Source organism: Takifugu flavidus, chromosome 6 (assembly GCF_003711565.1).
Source record: "Takifugu flavidus isolate HTHZ2018 chromosome 6, ASM371156v2, whole genome shotgun sequence".
NCBI classification, from domain to species: domain Eukaryota; kingdom Metazoa; phylum Chordata; class Actinopteri; order Tetraodontiformes; family Tetraodontidae; genus Takifugu; species Takifugu flavidus.
This window is the reverse complement of record NC_079525.1, coordinates 1,958,475-1,975,518: the sequence shown is the minus strand read 5'-3', so window position 1 is coordinate 1,975,518 and position 17,044 is coordinate 1,958,475. Positions and strand designations below refer to the sequence as shown.

At 47.0% G+C, this 17,044-nt stretch overlaps 1 long non-coding RNA gene across 2 annotated transcripts; it reads left to right on the top strand.

Moving 5' to 3' along the window:
- The first annotated feature begins 13,399 nt into the window (after window positions 1-13,399).
- On the top strand, window positions 13,400-15,351 carry LOC130527595 (uncharacterized). 2 transcript variants are annotated; one of them, XR_008951079.1, is made up of 6 exons: window positions 13,400-13,811; window positions 13,996-14,126; window positions 14,591-14,643; window positions 14,774-14,864; window positions 15,027-15,137; window positions 15,251-15,351. It is a non-coding gene; the product is annotated as an uncharacterized LOC130527595 (long non-coding RNA). The 2 variants fall into 2 exon arrangements; XR_008951078.1 differs by having other exon boundaries at window positions 15,027-15,351.
- The last annotated feature ends 1,693 nt before the right edge of the window (window positions 15,352-17,044 follow it).

The window sequence follows — 17,044 nt, the reverse complement described above, 5'->3', positions numbered from 1 at the left end:
AGATGAAAATAAGCCGGATCGTATTTCCCCATTGATCCAAACAAAAGTTGGGGTTTAAGACTGGAACGAAAGAGCGGGGAGATTTTTATTTTATTTTATTTTTTCCTCCCTGTGATGAATGAACGGGCAGATCAAGGATAATTTTCCCGTCGTCTCCGCTCCCTGAGCTCAAGAAAACACAAGAGCAAAAGTCATTAAGTCCTAAATTCAGCTGTTTAAATCTAGGCCGTGCCTGCGTGCGTGTGTGTGTGTCCGTGTGTGTGTGTGTGTGTGTGCGTGTGTGTGTGTGTGTGTGGAAGGCCTGAAGCTGAAATACAAATGTGTGGTAAAAACAGATCCTGCTTCTCCTTGTTTTTGCATCATGTCCTGGTTCTAAATCAGGGACGTGTTAATTATTCACGTGGCGTTGGAGACATGTGTCTCGAGAGCAAATTGCACCTGAAAATGTCAGACACATGTTTGTGTAAAAATCAGCATGTCTTCCCGAGTGCCCTTTTCTCCTGGATGACAATAAATCCTCTCAATTGCTCTTAATGTGCTGATGGCTGACAAAAATGCTAGATTTGATTTGAACATCCCACCACAGTTGATAGGAAAGGAGCCACACATCTACGAACCGATGCTTTGGTTTCGTGATAAACAAGCTAACTTTTTCTCAAGGTAAGCCATGTTTACAGTAACTTCCTGCATTCAGCATTGAAGCAGGATGGCTTTACTTCTGTAAAGGTGTCTGTAATATCAGTCAGAAAGGGCGAGAAATCCATAAATAAATGGAAGTGAGTCACAACGATAACCTTTGTATTGTTAAGTGTTGCTTGTTTCAGTAAAGCCCCGTTGATGTTGCCATGGGTGATTTTCTTATTCTTATCTCTGTGGCAACGCTATTGAAGCGTTGTCATGTAAAAAGTGTTGAATCCACTTTCACTATAATTAAAGTGTGGCTCAGTTCATTTCAAACGAGTCTGCTATTTTCTTGCAGCTGAATAGAAGCACTAAATTGGTGTCACTGCACATGAGCCTCAGTCAGCGCCCTGACTGGCCGAATTGCTTTCACCCAAGAGAAGAAACCGAAGTGATGAACCGGTCAAATGACAGGTTCAACGTGTGCGGGTCAAAAGGTCGGCTCAAAGGTGTAAATGAACAGGACAAAAGTAAATGAGTGTAAAGAGCGTTCCAACTGGTGCAGGAAAGCTGCCCTTCCCAAGAAACAGATGGCCAGTACTGACTAACCAGGTCCCAGATGGGGGTACGAGCAGTTCCGCCTCGTCCACTGCACCAAGAGACACGGCGAGGACGCCGGGCAGGTTCAGAGGAGGCTAAAAAGTTGCTGCGGTGACACGTGGAAGCAGCTGTTGCGGCATCAGCCCCACGGCTGCGGACAGGAAGGTGATGCTGCGACTTCTGCCTGACATTAAAACGCCGGAGAAACGACACGTGATAATAAGCCTTGAGCCTATCGACCGTCTTATTGACCGCGTGAGAACGCTGCTAATGGCGCCGTGGTGCCAGGACCTCATTATTCGCCATCAACATTTGGACCGCGGCGTGAATGAATCAGAGCCGCTGACGAGGACGGTTGGACGTGTACGCGGGCGTCCCATCTGTGATCACTTCCTCCCAACCTTTCCTTGTTTGCTGCCCATCGTATGACCGAGGGAACGGATCCTTCTTTAATAAATGAAGGCAAACCTCGTAGGCTACAGGAAATCAGGCAGCGGTGTGAAATTACATCCAAGACTTTCCAATAAAAGGTCTTTAAAGGCTGAAATTGTTTTTGAGGTTTATGTTACAGCGGTTATTAACTAATAACTCCAAATATCATCAGGTCGCAGCGAGGGTATTGCTATCCCCCTGCTCAGTGTCATTCCAGATGTAATGATCGTCTAACGCCGCCGCGGCTCCTATCAATCAATAGTGTGGAAACCGAGCAGTGCGTGTCCGTGCACTGGAGGCCGGGGGGTTCAGATGTGATGCATGGGGCACTTGTAGCTCGCTGACCACAAGGCCAAGAATGATGAGGCATTGATAGATGCGGTCTAAGCGATCATTATTTTGATATCGCACACTTATTTACAGCACTCTTGGTTAAGAAGGCCTGTAGATTCCAACTGGGAGTTTCTGGATTAAAAACTGAGGGGGGTGTTCAGGGCCCTTAATAAATGACCCCTCTTGCTGCTCACAGGTTCCTCTAACGGCCTCCGTCCGATATCGCAGGCTACAGTAAGATCAGCAAACATCGTTGACAATCCAGCGGCATGTGCCCTTGAGCAACCTTGAGGAGGAGCACTGGCTTATCTCTCGGTTTGCTTTGTTGCTACTTTCGCCGACCGCATGGGCGGGTATATGAACGTGCACTATTGGGGGTATCAGATGTACTGCCTGTCTACAAAAGCTGCTTCCACCCCTCTCAGACTGAGATAGAGGCCCCCGGAAGGAGTCTCACCTCGCGATTAATGGGTGAGTCATGCCCAACTTTCTCATTTTTGGACTAAATCTCGCTTTAAAATGCGGCCGCCGTCGGTTGACTGAGACATTTCGAGCTTCATCAGTCGGAAAAGCGGATATATTTTAGACCCCTCTCTGTACTGATGAGACACGCGTGGCTCTATCCTGGAAGTCAAAGCCTTTGATCGGGATGACCGTACAGTCGGACCACTCATTGTTCCGAACAATCCGGAGCCTCCTCAGGTCGAAGTTGCTGTTTACTCGGACACCACGTTACACTGAATAATGCATATTCGGTTTGACAGGTGCGATTGTTTGCAAGGCACGCGTGGGACTGTGTAGGAGTAATCCACTAAAGACACGTCAATCAAAATATTCCTTCACAATTTGCATACTGAGATTACAACAAACCCATAAAATACTAATTCTCACAGCATAAACAGTCTGCAAATTAGTCATCTTCTCTTTGCTTCTTATGCAAGTCAATAACATGTTTTTTTGGGTTTTTTTTAAATGCTGCCAGCGATTTTCATAAATTTGAATTTAATGTCTTTGGAGTGCATTTTTTTTTAAATCACTGTCTATTGTCAGCATGTTCTCTGTTGTCTGTATGTTCTCTCTATGTTTAATGACAAGTCAGTGACGGCTGTTGATGAGGAGGGACAGAACCCAAGTCTGGGTTTTTAGTGCCACCTCGTGGCGCGGGCGGGTAAGACGAGCAGCGAAGACGCCTGCGTGGCGGACGGTTGGGATTCTTGAGAGTTGAAACGAGGGCAGGGAATAATAGGCTCGGCCCCAGATATCAACAACAGCTCTCACCGCTCGAATCCCGTCAAGAATTGATGCTATATTAGGAAATGTGCTAAACCAACCGCTGATTTCTGCAATTTCTCCAGTAAAACACCAAGAAGTGTCTCCTCTGGTGGGGGATAAAGGAGATGTTAAAGCGATCGCCTTTCCAGACAAGGGTGCATAGCATGAGAACATGAAATGCACAAAAAATGCTGGGTAGCAGCTAATGATTCATTTCCCGCCCTAATTTTGGGTGGTTCGCATGAACAGCGTTTCTTGTTATCTTCCCCCTTGTTGCGAGCAAGTTTTAAACCCCCGCCCTCGTCGTGATCTACAGAGGAAAGCCGTTGCTTCTCCCAGCCCAGCAGAAGACTCTTGATGGACACTCTTCTTCCTCCTCTCCGCCGCAGCGTCCAAATCAAATGTTTCCAGTTGAGGCTTTGGTGGGCACCGGGGGTACATTTATCTTATCTCTCACCTCAGAGGAGGGATGAAGGCGGCGTGACAGCAGCATCTCCAGGGGAATGATAGCGGCGGTAATGATGTTACCGCCGCTTCATACCCAAAATCTTTAAATAAGCTAGCGCGACTCTGAGTCTGAGTAGGGGAGCGTTTCATTGTCCGTCTGTCGACTGCTGATTTCATCTCCATTATGACAGTTTGGAAGTCTTTAAGATAGGCAAACGCGAAGTAACTCTTGGAATTTGATTCACCTTCGCATCGGCGCGCCTCGATGGGTTTTTTCCTTATCTCCGGCTCGCCAGGCTACCCCAGCAGCCACACAAAGAAGCAGAGGACGTGACTGTTATGAGAAAACATTTAAGACAGGCGTGGGTGGCCTGGGAGTTGACCCCCGGCCATCGGCGCCCGAACACCTCTGAGAAAAGTGGCGACGGCTCGACCGAGCGGAAAGGGGAGGAACCCGCCTTTCACAAATCGCAATCAATGTTAGACTCGATCAAAATCGACGCAGGCTGCTGAGTGAGGTTCAGAAATAATGAAAGGGTTCGTCCGGGATGATGGACAGACCCACTTTTGCCCTCACATGCACCCATCAACAAGTGACAAGACCTTCCGATGGCAGCCGCTTGGTCAGCGTTGCCATGACGGAGCTCACCGACGGCGGCGGGGTCCCAAAAAGTGGCCCCCATTTTTACTGTCAACAGCACAAGTTGCTCATTTCTTCGCACTATAATTGAATATTTCAGAGTCTTTGAGCCTCGACTCTGCATTTCTTTGTATAGAAGCAGATCAAGCCGACAGTTGGATATTTAAAAAGGCTTTGATTCAGCAAAAAGTGGTCGTTGTGTCAGACACGAGCTGTGTGTGCTTAAATATAGAGCTGTTGATGTCATATACGCACAGCCGGCACCAAGGAACTAGTGGAAAGGTCACCTCGGTATAAGAGCTCACGCACGGTTAAATATGCTGTTGATTGAAATTGAAGTGGATGAGATTGAAAGGAGAGGAGGAAGTGACAGAAGAGGAAGGCAGAGAGAGGAAGTCTGTGGAGAGGACAAGGGAAGAAAACTGTCTGGACGGGAGAGGAATGAGGAGCAGGGAGGGTAAAACGGGAAGAGATGAAGGAGGGAAGAGAGGAAAAGACCGGTGATGTCATCTGTTGGGATCAGTAAATACCCCCACATCTCTGCACCCATTGTGTGTGTGTGTGTGTGTGTGTGTGTGTGTGTTGTGTGTGTGTGTGTGGGCACTGTAGGGTGCACTAATTGTTTAAAGTAGAGTCAGCATCCGAAAGCGATAGGCAGAGGAGAGCGAGTGGAAAACACGAAGTACCAATTAAATAAAGCAAGATGGATGAAGTCTGCTTCCCTAGATAGATAGAGAGAGAGAGAGAGAGGAGAGAGAGAGAGAGAGAGAGAGAGAGAGAGAGAGAGAGAGAGAGAGAGAGAGAGAGAGAGAAGCGGAGGACTCCAGGTTCAATCCCAGGTGTGGACAAACCTACAGGGGTGTCCTGCTAGAAGCGGGAGGTGCTTCAGAGCACCGCCATGGTGCCCTTTAGCAAGGTACTGAAGCCCCAAATGCTCCTGTGATGAGCTGGTAACTCATTCAGGGATGGATTTGCCCCCTCTGGGCAGTAATTCCAACACTACCGGCATGAGAAGCACCACAGCGGCCATCTTTATTTTTTCTCAAAGGCAGTGATGAGCAAGCGGCTCCTACGTTAACGTTTGAATACTGCAATCCAGGGGTTGGAAACTTTGCTTTTTCTTTTTCCAAAAAAATTATTTACAGGGTTGTTGAAGTTTTCTGAGCATATATTGAAATACCCTCGGTGCTGGGTGCTTTTTCCATTTTATTTTTTTGTTTTGTTTTGCTTTTTTGATGAGGCTGTTGCTCACTTGCAGGGGGTATGCAACAACTTTTAAAAGAGCATCTCTCAGCAGGAGGCAGCCCCGCGTCAAGACGCAAACATCACTGGATTTCTTCTCGGAATCAGGGGGAAACAAATCACAGAACTTCTTCCGATTGATTGCGTAAATTGTCAGGCATGTTGCCTACCAACAGCAGCCGCATCCTCTATTTCTAACTCGCCATGCTCTGTTCACGCGTTATAACTGCCTTGTTCTTGCAGGGTTAGCAAAGCTACACTGGAGCCAGCTTGAATTCCCTGCAAACAACTTCTTACCTGAAGGAGGTGGGAGGCGAGGGACTGCTGAGAGGCTCTCCGCCACGCCAGTCATGAAAGAGCCATTCAAATGACCGAACACTGGCTGTAATTTTCCTTTTTGCAGTGGTTCTTGACACCGATCTTGCTCGGTCCGTCAGTCTTAGCAGCGATCTTGGCTCTTAGCTCCTTCCCTTATTTCACAAAAGTCTCCTGCTTGCTATTGTTTCCATCAGCGTATGTGAATGTGCTGTCCAACGGCTTCAGACGAAATAGATTTTGCCTGACGTGTGTTTTCCCCCCTTGCAGATTCGACCAACTCTGAGCCTCTTATTGGAACAATATTTCATGTTTACAACCCCGGAGCCTTAAAAATGGAGAAATCTGCAGTCAACGTTGCAGCTTCGCGGGGTCAGAAGTCACGACGAACATGTTCGCGAGCTACAAATTTGCCACCTGCTCACTCATTTGAGCAGCCAGTGAAAGACATTTAAAGGTTTGGCTGCTTTATATCGGTATTTATATGCACAGGTTATTTGGCGCCATGTGGAAACGTGCAAAAAAGAAGTCGGTGCTAAATTTATTCTTGTTTATTTGCGCGGGCGTTAGGCGTTAGGAAATATTTCCTCCACGTGTCTCATGAACTTTGGCTTGAATGGTTTATTTGACTCACTTGCCTCCATATTAATGAAGTTTCTCTCCTCTCCGGGTCATCCAGAGTCGAGGTATTTAGGCCTCTGAGTGTCTTGTTTTCTAAATGCAACAGGACTTTTGACCCGCTCCATAAATCTTTTTCCGGGACCATTTTAGTGTAAACATTTCAAAGTTGCGCTCCAGATAACAGCTAATCATATACGCCTTGAAGGCATTTTAGCTGCTGTTTTTAGGTCACATTGTACTGTTCCTTCACTCCAAGTCTCTTCAATATTGCATGGGAGCGTCTGGTCGGGTCTGGATGAGATGGGCCCAGCATATTTCTGTGGAGACAGGCGCTCCGAGTGGTGAGATAAAGCATATATATATTATACAATATATATTCAGTACCTTTCCCTCCGAAGGTCCATTTGACAGCTCAACCCAGAGGCCCTCTCGCCTTCCCTCCTTTGTCGACCTCTTCCGTCCCCACATCCTGTGCAGGTCACATTAATCTGCACACGCTCGGGGACATGTCCCAATAATCTGAGCGCCAGCCGGGAGCGGCGATCAACAACAACGCAGTGCGCGTTCCTGGTGCACACGCGCGCACGGCGTTGTTGTTGATCGCAGCAGGCAGGAAGTCGATGAGTCCAGCTGGTTGAGAAGGTCGTCCGCATGGACGCAAAGGAAGCAACACGTGGGCATGCCTGTGGCGCCCGTGGCGCCGGCCGCCATCAGTTGGAAATGTCAGAAATGACACATTGCTCATTATCAAGTGAATCTTGTTGGTGGGCCCATGATAAGAGAAATGCGCCCGGGATTATCGGGTTTCTTCTTCTCTTTGTCTCTGCACTGAGACAAAGCCGCCGTCTCTAAATAACCAGGGAGCGCGGCCGTCTCGAAGAGAATCGAAATGACAGAAGCTTTACTGAGATCAGTATTTCATTACACGGGACAACTCCAGATAATGTGACCTTATTACTGTCGCGCTAAGTAAAACATAACTCTGGCGTCTCTGAGTCACCGCAGCTCTGGGACACGAGACGCACGGAGGATTCTGGACAGGGAAAGAGCGAGTACAAAGAGAGGCTTCTGGAATACCTCATTAAAGGTGCCTTGTTAAGGCATCTATCAGTCCCACTCAGATCTCTTTTTTCCCCTCCATTAATGGCTCCATCTGCTCGCTGGACAGCACTTGACATCACCGCCATGTCCTTGCTGGCCACTCTGTCGTTTGCACACGTCCCTTGAGCTGTGACTGACTCCCTGCGACAACGTTCTCGACATTGATCGAAAAGCCAAGTGTGTCAGTTCAGTCGGAGTGAGCGATGATTCTGGAGGTGTTTGCTAGGAAGCAGCTCGCTGTCGCGGCTTCCCTAGCATCCGGAAGTTTTTGTCCAGCATTTATGTGGGTCTAGCGTGCAGGAACAGGACGCCGCACTTCCACATATAGCACCACTTTGCAAATTAGGGTGGTTTTATAAGGGTACTTTGGCGTCCGTGCAGCGGCTCCTCTTCAGCTGAAATGAACACAGCGCTTTTGTCTCACTCGGCTTCTCTAACCTAAAAAGGGGGGGGGGGGGGGGGGGGGTTACACGTGCTGCAGTGCCTCTCGAGCATGAAAGAAACCGAGTCCACCAGGAGCCGTCTCGAGTTGTTACAATCGATTCGCTTGCACACTGAACCATGGCGTGTTGTGTCTGGCCTATATTTATCCACAGTTCCTGTTGTCCATAGCCAGACTGGTTTGTTGTGTGGAGATTGTTAGAAAAAAAAAGTCTTTGATTGAAAGGTTATAAGTTTTAAACGCAGGGGCCTGGAAAGGGCGCAGGTGTTGTACAGGAGTGATGGCGCTTTACTAGCCCCTACTGGTAGAGATTGGAACTACGATATTTCTATTTCTATTTTTATAGAGTAGCAAAAGTACCCCAAACTGCTCTCCTTGTGTTGTACAAAAGAGTTGGCTTTCCCTTGAAAATGGCCAAATATCTAACTTTGAGGACATTTTATTACATATAAATGTGTTTCTGGTCCGTGTTGGACCGAGACCCTGCAAGACAATTCCTGCCCCTGGGACCTGGGTCAAGGACATGGACATGCTACACATGCCTAACTACACATGTTAATGTGCTCATTAGCGGCAGTCACGTTAGCCTACTGATTCTTGGTTTTTCAGCGTTTGCCATCGGACAAAGTTAACAACGTTTTTGGTTTCGGAGCAGATGAGTGTTGCGCACGCTCTCAGAGGAGATTAAAGTATTATCAGCAAAAAATAGAGCTTGACAGTTTGCACCGTTTGAGACAGTGTGGCTCCTCAGCAGAGGAGAAACGAACAGGTCAGCAGCATTTACAAGCGCTTGCTGATAAATTACTGTCACTCAGGGACACTGCAGATGGTACCGTCATTTCTTTTTTGACCTTCTCCCTGCAAAAAAGTAGCGCTAAATGTAGCAAAGCCCCGGACTGAAGGAAACACTGCTTTCAAACACTTCGACAAGGGGAAACTAATTAGTTCTTTCTCTCTTTCACCACGGCTGACAAAAACCCATGCATATATTTTTTGCCAGCTCGTTCAAAAGCAGCCCCCACTGATGCAGTTGGCGCTCAGATCAGCGTGAAAACCGTGAAATTTTCCACACTGGGTCCCTCAGAACAGGCTATTATTTCTCCGGCGTCCTTTCCCTTTTGATGCTAAAGTCTGTTTTGAGTGATATCTGAAGGTGCACTTACGTGTGAGTCGAAATTGTTCCCCAACAGCCACTTGAAGTCCTCTGCTGGCTCTTTTCCCACATGTTTGCTCCACCTGTCTTGTGGAGATCCACCTTATCTTGACGGGGATGGTTCTTTTCAGCCATAAGCAGGAGAGACCTCCCCCCAATATGGGCCTGGTCACGCTCAAGGCTTGTTCTTTCCTAAAGCTTGTTGTGAATAAAGTTAAATTGAACGGAATAACTGTAGTTACAACAATGTAAGTTGAAGATCTGAAGAGCATCAAATCTGATCGCTGCGCTGTTTCGGAGCTGGAGGGGCTTTGCTGGTTGAGTGTGTGCTTTAGGGCGCGCCCTGTCATGTGTCTCCTCCAAATTAGGACTGAACTTGGTGGTTATGAGCTGTGGAGTCTGCAGGGACTCCCCATCACAAATACACCTTCGGCTCTGGATCTTAACCTCCCACACGCACTGAAAGAAAGGCAGAAGTCTGCCAGGGCGATGCAGCACAGCAGAGCGACTGCAACACTCTCAAAACCACTTACACCCCTCTCGAAATTAGAATTAGACATTCATGATATTATAATTAGACATTCATGATATTCATTTCATAGTAAGGACAAGTAATGAACTTGATCATGTAGAGCTAAGGGATCAATCAATCTGTGTGTGTGTGTGTGTGTGTGTGTGTGTGTGTGTGTGTGTGTGGTGTGTGTGTGTGTGTGTGTGTGTGTGTGTGTGTGTTGAGTAACAAAATACTTATTCTACTACCAAAGTGAGGGTCAGAGTGAGAAGCTGTATTATGTCTGTGAAAGTCCCTTTAGGGATATAAGCACAAGTGTGTGTGAGTGTGTTAACAATTGAGTACTCATACAAACACACAGGAGTGAAAAGATATGAATAATATATGAAATAAGTCGAACTGGGACCGTATTTAAACTATACGATCAGATCATTATTCCTTCTGTTGTGCCTAAATGAGGCTTCTGCTCACGTTCGCTTGTTTCGTTTCGTTTCGATAGAAGTTCAATTGAATTTCGACATGAATATTCTAAATATGCCTGAAATAACCGCTGCAAGTTGGAGAAAGAGCTGGAACATGTGAGGAGGAGAAAATGTGAAGAAAGCAGGAATGATGTTGGAAAGGAGGTGAAAGCAAAGGAAGAGAGTAGAAAAGGAAGAACCCTTATTCATTTCTGCTCTCTCAAAAGGAGGGCTGGTAGAAAAGGCCAGAATAAAGCTCGCACAGAGAGCCCTCTTTAAAAGGAGCGCTCCTTTTCTCAAAACACCAGTTTCACATCATCACGGCTACCCTAAAAGAAAGGTTTCTTAAGGTTGGGACCCCGGATGTCAACTTATCGCTACTCAAAAAGAAACCCGACAGAGGTGAACTTTGATGGTTCTTCACTCACACTTCTGCTTAAGTTTGGGGCTGTAACTGAGTGCTTTTAGGCATGTGGATGTGGTCAAGATCACTTCTTGAAAGCCAGCATCAGAATGGGGAAGAAAGGGGATTTTTGTAACACTGAAGTAGCGTGGTGGCTGAGTAGCTGGTCTGAGGTGGACACGCACAACCACCTCTAAAGTTTACAGAGAATGGTCTAAAAAAAGAGGAAATATCCAGTCAGTTGTGTGGAGCAACCAAAGTTTTGGTCAGAGGTCAGAGCAGAACGGCCAGACTGGCTCCAGATGATAGAAAGGCACCAGGAACTCCAATGACCAACCAAGGCGTGAACCATGTCACCAAGCTCTGATCACCTCAAACTGGTTTCTGGAACATGACAATGAGTTCCCTGTACTCCAGCGGTCTCCATGGTCACCAGATCTGCAGCTGCCGTCACGTCAACATGGACTAAAATGTCTGAGGAATGTTTCCAACAGCTTGTTGAAGGTTTCCAGGAAGGATGAAGGTACTTCTGAAATGCGACTCCAACCTTTTACCAGCAGGGTGGACCTAATAAAGTGGCCGTGAGGGGACCTTCTCTTCTTCACCTCTCTTGTCCCCTCTCCTCCTCCTCCTCCCTCTCCTCCTCCGGAACTTCGCTGCCGCCAGCTCTGTTTCATTTCCTCCCACTTTTCCCTCATCTTTCTTCAGAAATCATCGATCCTGGCATGTCGCTACTTGTGGCCGACCGTTGCAAAGGATCGAACCGGAGAACCGGAGCTGGAGCTGACATCATCCCCCGTCGTTCCGCGGCACTGACTCCCACAGGAGGATGGAGGGAAAGCCACCAAATAACCAGAGAGCAGAAGAAGGGAAGGGAAGGTGCAGCCTTCCTCTCTGCACACCTGGACCTTCTTGTCTTAAAAAGTGTTCGAAAAGCCTCTAAATCCGGAGTCGAGCAAACGACCCGTCACCTCCGAGAGCGGCGCAGGCTGGCGGCGTCTCCCTGCGTCCAGTTTGTGCAGAACAAACAACAGGAAGAGGCGACGTTGTGCTGCCAGGCGAGAACTAATCAAACACTGTTGCTACCTGTCTGCTGGATGAGAGCACGGATGAAGAGCTGGGAGAGGAGCACCGCCAGGCTCCAGCGCTGACCCTCCTTCACGCCCGGCACGCTCCCTTCTTCAATAATTCACGCTCCAGATGTGGGTTTTTTTTTATTCAGTTCCTGCTAATTTAGATCCTTGAAGGCTGCAGGCTGTTCATCCAAACACCGGTTTATCACCAAGCCTCCGTCTGGCACCTAATCCTCATATTTACATTCACATGACCAAAACTGCAGCAGTATCCAAACACACACACACACATATCCTTGTACTTCAGTCTTTGTGAGGACTTTTATAGTACCCGGGACCTTAACCCCAGCATCAGAGCTAAGCCCAACCCTAACCTTGACCTTTAAACCAGGTCTTCACCCTCAAACTGTCTTTTGAAGTTGTGAGGACCAGCAGAAATGTCACTCACTTCCCCCAAAACTATCCTATTTGCCAGTAGAATGCACATTTTGCCAGTACGTAGCAAATACAAGAACAAACAAACAGATTTTTTTTTTTAAATGGAAAAATAAAGACTGGGAATGTTTAAGTGAAGTCAGATGAACTGAACACTGTAAGTTGCGTAACTAGAACCCGACATCAGGCAGTAACAGGAAACATGAGCTGGCAGGAAAAGGGCCGAAGGATGTGATGTGTTCACTCAGAATCTGTTCATAGGAACGTTGTGCCAGGACTTTTCCAATTTTGTGGGGTCGGCATGTCTCCTGTGTTTACTGTCAGTGATCTGGGACGACGTATTTAGCTCGTAGGCTCCGTCCCTGTCGAGGCACTAAAGGCAGCAGATGGTCCCTTCACCGTTCCAGACCGATGGCCTTGTGATTCCAAACGTGACCAGAGGCCGTGAGCATCATTACCAGAGTTGACATTGGCGTTCTATGGGAGCGGCGCGGACGTGGGTCCATGACACAGACAGAAGTTCCTGGCCTGAGACCAGGCGCTCTCCCAGTCCTGCTCATGGGCTTGAGCGGAGAATTGGAGCTCGGGGCTTGAAACAAACATCCTTTCGTCCTAATCTGTAGAGACGGGGCCCCTTTGGTCGTTAAAGTCTTTAATGATGAAATGTCTCATTTGTAGCGATCTGTTGGCGTCACCTCCCTTTAAATAAGCCAAAGTGCTTCTGCCACGACCCTTTAAATGGCTCACCCACCTTATTTAACCCTTGTTGCCCCACACGTTAAAGCTTTAAGAAGTGTGCCCCCACCCTTTCCTGTCTGGTTTTCCCTTGTCGGTCTATTTCCAGGCTGGGCGGGGCTGCTCCTCAGTTTCACTCAACTCCTGATCTGCACACCTGACTCTCATCTCCAGTCAATCAGCTCACCGGCCTTCTGCCATAAAAGAGGCGCCATCATTGTCCATTTGTTGTTCCCCTGCCTGTGGTGCAGCCCGGCTCCAGAACTCTCTGGGTTCTACGGATCTGATTCCTGTTTTGAGCTCTGTGCTCATTCTCCTGCAGCTCCTTAAGGAGCACCTTTGTGCTGCCCAGCCTGCTCCAGCTTTTTTTGTAGATTCCTAATGGCTAAACCTTCAGGAAAGCTTCTTCTGTTCACCTTTAACTGTTTGTCTCTGGCTTGGGGGTCCAGTTTGTGTCTGCAGCTCTCAACAAAAGTGCTGGTCTTCACAGCCTGGCAGGGAGTCCAGATTATCAGGAATGGGAGATGATGGCTGAGCTTCTAGAAGACTCTGGTGGTACTGAGGATTTTCACAGATTCAGACGCTTCGACTGAGAGGATTTAACGAGCCCCATCACAGCTGGATCCTCCTGGTGGAGGTTCAGTCGCTCGCAGGTGTGAAGCCAGTTGCTAAAGTCTAAGCTTTGCTCCGTCTGAGCCCCCATTGCAGCCTCATAGCGATATTTGTCATCTTCAAACGGGTCACATGAGGGAGCTCAGCCAGGCCCCTTAAAAACCTGGTTGGCAGAACATTCGAGGGGTTGTCACAGCTCCTGGTTTACACGGGAACGGCACCATTTTGAAACTTTTTATTCTTGAAATATCAACCCTGGTGGTTCCAATCAAGAGCTCTGAAGTCCAGGTTTTTACTTCTCAGAACAGAACCCCCCCCCCCCCCCAGGTCCTTTGCAGTTTAGCCCAGTGCTTCTCCTCCAGGTGAGTTTCAACTTTAATAGTTTTTTGAATGCACTGCTGGTTTCTGTCAGTTTTTCCATCAGAGGGGACATTAGGAGAGAATTTTGCTGTCTGCAGAGGGGTAACTGTTGTTTTCTGTGTTCATCGTGCGAGACCGAACTCGGATTAATGATCCGTCTTTGATCTGTCTTTCTTCTGGACCGAGTTGTGCCGATCATTCCGGCGCCAGACGTGAAAGTGTCACTCGAACTCATTCCCTCCAACACTTCCCTCGTAACTCTGATATTGCTCTCATTACTCCATCAATGGCTGTAGAGGATCAATGGCAGGAATACGGTAATAACCACATTATTACGCACTTTTTAAAACGTACAACAGATGAAAATGGTAATGGCTGCTGAAATTAAAAATATTCCAATTTTGTAAATCGGTCTGTCTTTAATAGTTACAGAAATTAGAGGGAAAATAAAGTTACAGGAAGTTTAGCGAGAATTTTTCAAGAGTTTATTTTTGCTGTAGAACTCCCAACTACATGTTGGAGACCCGTGGTGCTCGAGTGATATCAGTGTATTACATCATAGGGTTACTGGTTTACACTCCTGCTCCTAGATGTCAGTGTTTCCATGACAACAGTGACTGAATCCTACTTGCTGCTCAGTCAGTGCTGCAACTGGGTGAAAATAGAAAAATGTCTAATTCTTTGTCAGGCCGTACAAACCAATTTAGAATAATTAGACGGTTATTAAAATGTTCCTTTTCTCGAGTATAATTCTCTTGTTCCTCTGCTGTTATCTTTATAGATGTTGGACCGTGCAGATTTGCTTATCACGGGATAACGGCGTTGAAGTATTGGGTAATTATCATATCTTTAAGTGCGTATATTATCTTAAGGCTAAAAACAACTCGCAAACAGCATTAATCGCTGAAGGGTGAAGAAAAATCTTCCGAGTGAGTTTCTACGCATTCTGTTATTTATCCACTAGATGGCGGTAGAGTCTGTGTTTTCTGGCGCTGCCGCACAATGACAAAAGGACGAGTCGCCCCACGCTTGAATATTATGTAATGTGCATCCAGGTAAATTCCAATTTATTTCATCACTTATTTCGAAGGTTGTGTTAATCACTATCAAAAGTCGCGACAGTAACCAACTCAATCTGACCGCAGAATACATTTGGCGGCTCAACAGTATCAAGACTGTTTTCTGAACTGAATATTTTTGCCTTCGCGCCCACATAGTGTTATCGTGTTTTCAAACATGACGTAACGCAACACTTGTGCTTGCATGAGATGCTGAGCGCCCCCGATGTGCAAGAACAACTCCTTTTCCTGTGCACACCTGAAGACCAGGTGCCTTTTTGTCCCCGTCTGATCATAAGAATGCTTCCGCACGTTTCCCTCAAAGCTGCCTGTTTTATTTCGACCGTGCGTCACTGCTGCTCAACACTTGTCTGTAATTACAGGGACGTGTCTTAGGACAAGATGTTGATTTACCATCACTGTTGGCCTTCTTCTGGCTGGACCCAGTACAGAAAATGTGTAAAAGATTGAAAAATACTGCAGTTTTTTCCATCTGTGTGGCCCAACATCTTTTTTTTTCCCCTACTTGATTCATCTCAATCTTAAATTTGATACCCAGATAATTTTAGAAGGGTTATTCTGGCACCTTTAGCATTTAATTTGAGTCAACTAGCTGCTGCTGCTGGGATTTAGGCCTGAGGATGGAGCAGGGCTGCCATGCAGCGGCGCTCGTTGCTCATCTCTCCTGATCCTGGTGCACGTTTCCTCCTCCCCAACTCCTCCTCTCTCACGTGGATGCGGCAAGAACAGCATGAGATGTGTGTAGGAGGGGTGGTCTCATCTTTACTGGGGCATCGTTGCCACCGTGCCGTCCCCATTTTGTCATCAACAGGAAATGGCTCTGCTCTTCGCCATCGATCACTGCTCTCCTCGCCGCCTCCCTGCTTGCGTTCGGGTCTCAGGTGGGGCTGTCCGAGGCTGATACAGACCCAAGAAACCATAAAGCTTAGTGGAAAAGCAGTTTGATCCCTTTTGGAATGTTCAATGTGAACAATCAAGCACAAATGGTTTCCATTCAGAAAAGCATCAGCCGGGTTACTCTATCCTTTTCCCTATAAAAATCTAACTCCATGAGTATTAGATCCCCTCCAATGCCATAAATAGTTCCCTTTTGGGAATGTTGCTTAAATAACGTGCGCACGCACCTTACTCTGTGCATGAATTGTTGCTTTATCAGCAGAGTGGAGGCCCTGACAGGCGAAACAACCACGGCAGCAGAAAAGAGAAAGAAAAATAAAGGACAAGTGTTTCATTTAGTGGCGTGTGGGAGTCTGAAAACGAGGCCCGTGTCAGCATTTGTGTCCTGATCTCAGCAGCAGGTTGCAAATGAGTGTTTCAGCCATGTAAATCTATAGAACAGTAACGACAAACACCGCTGTGTGTTGTGATGGGAGACTTGGAAGAAAGGGGAGATCGTTTGGGACGCTTCGTGTCCCCACATGAGCCTGGTCCTGCTGGAGGGTTCCTCCAGACAGGGTTCAGTGTGGCTGCCAGCTGTTGGACATGAATAGTCTATTAGAGCTGAGGGTAACAGATGGCTGCTCAGCAATACAGTAACTCTTAGTCAGAGGAAAGAGGTCACTCATGACGGCTAACAAAAAAGCTTGTGGCTGATGATGTAATTGTGAGGGTGATGTTTGGTCACCCGCGCTGTTCGTTTACTAGACTCAGATCAACCACACAGACAACCGGAGGCCTTGCAAGGGAGAGCCGACGAGCAGTTCAAGCTTCCTCTCTCAACTCCGTCAGTCTGCTGCTCGCTCTCCTCTTTTATTTGGTTCACACAACATTGGTATCAAAACAACTTCATGATTCCTTCTCCTCCTATCTCTACGACTTCCTCGTGTCCTTGAACATAGTACCTCCCAGTGCTGGGAACATAACAGCTACAATACTTGAGTCAAACACTCATACATTCTTTTTGATTAAACATTCTAAATCTACTTACTATACTTACTATAGCATTGAAACGATAATAGTAATAACAACAATAATTCTTCTCACATTTCCCTCCTGTTTATCGTTAAATGCGTCTAGATTCTCATTGTCAGTATTACATCATTTCATTTCATGAAATTTAAATGCATTACGTCATTTTCCTAGAAACACATTTCTTACACTCAGAGTTCAACATGGGTACAGCTTAAGACATCTTAAACATTTCATTTACATCTTGC